The 6,000-nt window shown below is 37.7% G+C and overlaps 1 pseudogene; it reads right to left on the bottom strand.

Moving 5' to 3' along the window:
• Positions 1 to 1,569: 1,569 nt before the first annotated feature.
• LOC143600660 (GDSL esterase/lipase At4g16230-like) overlaps positions 1,570 to 6,000 on the bottom strand; it is a 35,490-nt pseudogene continuing 31,059 nt past the window's right edge.

Raw genomic sequence — 6,000 nt, 5'->3', positions numbered from 1 at the left:
TACAAAAGTGTAACTTATTAACGTTTCCCTCTCACATCAAAAGCAATCCCAAACACCTTATTCTTTCTTTAAAAGTTAATAAGTTATAATTTGGTGAGAATAAGCAATCTCAAACATCCCGTAATATCAATAATCTGGATCTGGGAGTGATCCTTTTGGGTTGCAAGAATTAATGAAAAATATATCTAAGGATAAAGGGTGCCACACATTAATTAAAATCCATCCACATCATCTAAAAGCCACGCTTGGAGAAGCAAACACCCGCGCATTCCTTAAAATTAAGGGATTTGTTTTGGTGCTCCAATCAGGGTAAATCTGCAAGTATAAAGACCAGGTTGATTTTCGATAGTGAAGATGGATCTGAAGTGCAATCAGAGCCAACGAACGAACGGTCTACATCGGATCTTGACAAAGAGGTAAGAGATATGGTTAATTGTTGGTGATCAGGTGACAAATGTAGACCGGTGATTTTCTTGTCTTATATATTAGAGGGATTGGGGATGCTAATAAATGGAAGAAGGTTAGGGGCATAAAAATGGTAAATAAAATCGGTTTCATTGCGATACTAGAAACACATATGGTGAGTCTAGAAAAATAAAAGTGGATAAGTTGTAGGATAACTCTAGGTATGATGTCAAATACAAAATGCCCATGGTAGATCGGGTGGTTTAATATGCGTATGGATCCAAATATTTTTACCATGAAAGATGTTATTTGCAAGAGAAACTGCATTCTCAAATGAGGGGACATTAAAGGCGTCTCAGGTGATGTGTTTATAGTTAATGCATATGCTCCAGAAGAAAATATCTTAAAAAAGCCTTATGGGAGGAACTTAATCAGTTGGAAAGTGAGTGGGTGGGCCTATGAATTCTCTTAGGTGATTGTAACTATATGAAAAACCCATGTGAACGAAAGAATTCTACGTTTTGCGTGCCAAGCGTGAACGATTTTAATGAATTTATTATGAGGGCGGATTTTTCACAACACATAATGGGGGTAGTAGATTTGTAAATATACATATCAGTCGGATGTCGGAAATAAGTGTAGTAAAATTGATAGGGTGCTAGTGGGTCACGAATTCATGAATAAGTGGCCGGCGACGACTCTAACGGCCCTCACTAAAAAATATTCAGATCATCGTCCACTGATTCTTACTTGTGTTGATCTTTATTTTGGTCTGAAACAGTTTCAGTCCTTTAAATATTGGGTTAGTAACAACGGCATTGAAGGGGTGGTTTAATAATCCATAGAGGGTGTGATTATGTTGGGACCTGCAGATGTATGTTTGGCAAAAAAAAAAAAAAAAAAAAAAAAACTAAAATATATCAAATTTAAGGTTTAACTATTTGCATACAAGCTGGTGCAAAAGCTACTCTTATATTCGACAAAGTTGATAGACAATACAGAACCCTATACCAATATTGTGGTATTACTACAAGTAGATAAAGTAGTGGTACATTTAATCAAAGCAAAGATTCTCGCAATTAGGAAATGAATATGGTATATTAGTTTTGTTGTAACATTGATGCATAACTAATTGTACTCCACACTTGAAAACCATCCTTTTCTTCAAAGCTTAAAAAGGGTTCTTAAGTTCATTGGGGATATCTCTTTTGTATCTCCACCCATAAGCCGTTTAGCTATCAAATTATTGACGTTGTCTGACGGGTGATATGGATCCCAATAGACGTACTTTGATCTATCGGCGCAAACTTTAGATGGTGGTCTGCATGGTACTATACCACCATGTTTACCTGCCAAACGAAAGCATGCTGAATCCGCATTGGCAAAACCTGTTGCACTAAGTAGATATGACTAAAACCGCAATTCTAACAGTCAACTTCTATCAAGTGTAAAATATATATGTACAAAGCCTTGACAAGTTTTAATACATTTAGTTATGAATGAGCTGATTCAATTTATCTTATATTTTCAAACATGTGAAATATAAACAAAAAGTATTTTACGTCATCCCATCTACATATTTCCCAAAATTTGTCCATGTTGACTACTTATCTGACGTGTAATTCGTATATGTGACCTTAATAAAGTAGTGTTACTGCTAACTGATCGTATGATTTGAATTTGTCAAGAATGTCTTCAAAAATACGATTCACATCTGCATATACAAATGTTGATCCTTCGAGTGAGTTGTTTAGGTCTTGTAGCAAGCCTTTCAACTGATTATTTGTGTCCCTGACATTAGGAATGCATCCAATAGGCCCAACATTTGCTACCACAATCTTTCTAGCACCCATATCATACAGTCTTTGTTTATAAATCAACCGATTAATCCAAAGAATGCAAGTTTTATATCATGGTTCATACACGCGTATTAATATATATAATACAAAAACATGACCAATTGTTATGGGTATTACCTTAAGCTGACCTTTGTATCTTGGAATCAAACAATGTCCCACAAATTCTTCTGGAGACACTAGTTTATGTTCAAGTTTTGAAAGAACTGGTGTGAGGTAATTATTTAGAAAATCATTTGAACCCGTAGTTATTGAGAATAGAGCTCCACTGAACAAATCATGTGTTGCAGATTCGCTTATTTGCGAGATTATATCGTGCCTTATGTTTGCAAAGTTGTCGAGTTGTTCATCCATATTTATCCTCCCAACCTACAAAATACAAAGATTTTACAAATATAAGAGGAGTTCGTAAATAGAGAGAGCATTGGGTCGACCCCTTAATTGAAAGTTAAACTAAATATAAAGGTCAAAGTGTCATTAGTAGAAAGTATGTTTAGGATATTTTTTATGTATTTATTAAGGTAGAAGGGACTAGTATGTATAGTGGCGGATCTTCAACGTTTATTATGGATAGGCCGAAAGTCACGAGAAGCAAAAAAATATTTCCTACTTCTAGGTTTCGGGTCAGCAATCGGATTCGGTCTGGTCAAACAATTAAAAATCTATATTTAATCATTCAACTAAAAACATCAATTCAAACATTCAATTCAACTTACCGTTTTACACATAAAATCTAAACTTTTAAACAAACAAAAACAAGATGCGAGGGGTAAGACGAGTACCAGAAAATGACAAGATACGAGGGGAAATATGAATACCTCGAATTCACATTCAAATAGAGAATTCATATAATCAAAACACGCATATTCCTAAATCATGTGAGGGGACCAAATTCAATTACCAATTCTTCCAATAATTCCAAAACCTAACATACCAAATCGGGGGGAAAAACGATGAACATGTTGCTTGCCTAATGTTCGTATTGTGATTCGTGAGCACTCTTTACTCGACCCTGCTCTAGTGGTCTAAGTCTTCTTCGAACGGCCTGCTTTTTCTTCTGTTCGATTTCAATTTTCATACCTTAGCGCCCGGACAAAAACTTTTCTTTTTTGGTTGTTCGATAAGGGTTAAGAGTGTGGACTTGTTAGTTTTTTTTTTATAAAAACCATTTGGGCTTGGGCTTTTTTGTTTAAAAAAAATTGGGCTTATGTGGCTTTATTAATGTTTATTAGATATACGGTTTCCCGTTATTCGGCTTTAAGAAATTTATTTTTAGAATGATTCAAGTGTGGGCTGGACACAAATAATATGGATAGGCTGGACCCAAATAATATGGATGGGCCAGACTCAATGCATATATTGTTTTCATTATTTTTTGAGAAAAATTTACCCTACTACTCGAAAAAGCAAGATGGGCCGAGGCCCGCCTTGGCCCATAAGATGATCCATCCCTGAGTATGTACATTTGAAAATTAGAAATTGTTTCACACTCATTAGTGTTAGAGCATGAAATGTTGTGTCGGTTGGTTGGGTATATAAACCCATCAACACTTGTTGTAAAAAACCATCTATTCAAATATCAAGAAGATTCAATTTGTCTTTGTTCTTCATCTCTTGTTCATCATATTGTGTGTGTGATTGTTCTTAATTTACCAACATTAGTATTAGAGCACATGTTGGTAAGAAAGAGAAGCACATCAAATCGGAACCAGAAAGTAGCGATTAAGAAGGCAACGGGTTCGAATCAAATCAGCAACATCGATCAATTACAGTAACACTAGTTATCGATCCACGAAAGCAAGAAAATTTGGAAGAATAGAGGTAGGGTACCAAAAATACCCAAATACCCTTAAGTACCACCCGCGGGTCAGAGGGGAACTCCTCATTTACCACCCGCGGGACATATGGATCACCCGCGTGACTCAAATAAGGAAGAATAACAATTCGTCCTAGGAACTATTCGCGGAAACATCCAGACACCCTCAGAAGTCATCCGCAGGGAAAAATTCACGCCCGTCAAGATGACCGGAAGGCAATGTCATAGGACAGCTGTAATTAACTAATTACCTTCTAGAAGAATTAACAAGATCCTTTCTTGAAGAATACGTGACCCATCAACCAAAGAATGAAGGACAGCTGACCAGGTTGTTATAACCATACACATGGCTAGGGTTATATATCATCCTATCATAATAAGACACGTGTCCAGGTTGTTATAACCATGCACATGCGACGTATAGCTCAGCCTGTTATATGAGGGCACGTGTCCATGCGGTTACGGGAAATCTTCTAGTACGGGACAGCTGGCCCAATCACATTCCCTCACTCTTCGGCTTTAAATATCTTCACAATCTTCATGAGGTATTCAATCACTCCCCACTATCTACTCTAAATAATTAAGTAATTTTCCTCTATCAGAACTGTACTTATTCTCACGCCAGAGGGTGGTTACGCGAAGACCCCCCCCCCCATCTTGGCCTCCCTGTAACGAGCTCACGGTGTCTGTTTTGTAAGTTTCTGTTACTAGACTTTGGGAGATTGTGCTCATATCGTTGTTAGTTGTTGTGTATCCTATCCTGTGGACTCATTGGATCTAGAACCCGTTAAGGGGAGTAGATCTGTGTTTCTTCATTGGTTCCATCCGTGCTTGTGTTAGAACTGTGATTATCTCTTGTTTCTATTGGTTCGTACGATGTGAGTCAATTCCTCGAAGGCCCGACAGGAACCCCTACACCTGTTTCATGAACTTTGTTGGGTCAAGAAACTGACCTAAGGGGGAGATTGTTGAGTTAAAGATTTGACCAAAATGAAATACATGGAAGATTGGAATCTTCTCAACCTCCTCAGAATTCGCTAAGTATGGATCCGGGTACACCTTAGACTTCCGAGCAAGCTTTTACTTAGCCGGGTACGATATTTTGTCTATCGGGCAAGGTTTACTTCAAGTAGTCTTCTTTAGTGGATATCCGAGCAAGGTTTGCAAATTAGTGCATTGCCAGGCAAAGTTCACTAGTTTATGTAAATCCGAGCAAGGTTCGCTTTATCAAGCAAGTCTGTTCTTCATAGTCAAGTAAGGTTCTCTTCCGAGTAAGCTTTTGGCTAACCAAGTCAATGAGGCCATGTAATTGGAAGATCGGGAAAGGTATTCTTTAATAATTATGGTCCGAGCAAGCTTGATGTATAAATGGAATATCTCTAAGTAACATCGGGCAAGGTTCAACTCAAGCAAGGAACAGTACTGTCGAGTACACTTTGCTAATAAGTTATTGTATAGCAAGGAGTTGAATGGACCATCGAAGAACAAGGTTGCTCGTAAGGGTTTGCCGGGCAAAGAATGGCAAAGTCAAGAAGACTGAAGTCTACCCGGTGAGTATTTTACTTGGTAAAATACTCTTCAAGTAAAGTCTACCCGGAAACTGATCCCGAGCACACTTCTATGTTACCAAGTCTAAGGCAGGCAGAGCACATAGTCTACTCGGAGAAGTTTACTTATCCAGAGCCTACCCGGAAGACTTGTTTTATACTTCGAATATTTTCTGATTATGTAATTTGAATATGTATGTATGTTTGGGGTTTCTAGAAGGAATGACAGCTGTCCTAGGTTGGCTGGCCTATAAATAGAATGTTTTAGGGCACACCGCCTACGGAAGAAGAGAGGCTTAAGAACAGACACACACACAACACACGGAAAAAGGAATTTATTAAGAGAGAATATTGTGTGTGACGGCTGTCTTAGTAC

The sequence above is a fragment of the Bidens hawaiensis genome, unplaced genomic scaffold (assembly GCF_021521415.1).
Source record: "Bidens hawaiensis isolate Kalapana, Puna unplaced genomic scaffold, B.hawaiensis_p1.1 tig00054728_1, whole genome shotgun sequence".
Lineage (NCBI taxonomy): Eukaryota > Viridiplantae > Streptophyta > Magnoliopsida > Asterales > Asteraceae > Bidens > Bidens hawaiensis.
The sequence above is the reverse complement of the archived record's forward strand: the minus strand, read 5'-3'. Positions and strand labels throughout refer to the sequence as shown.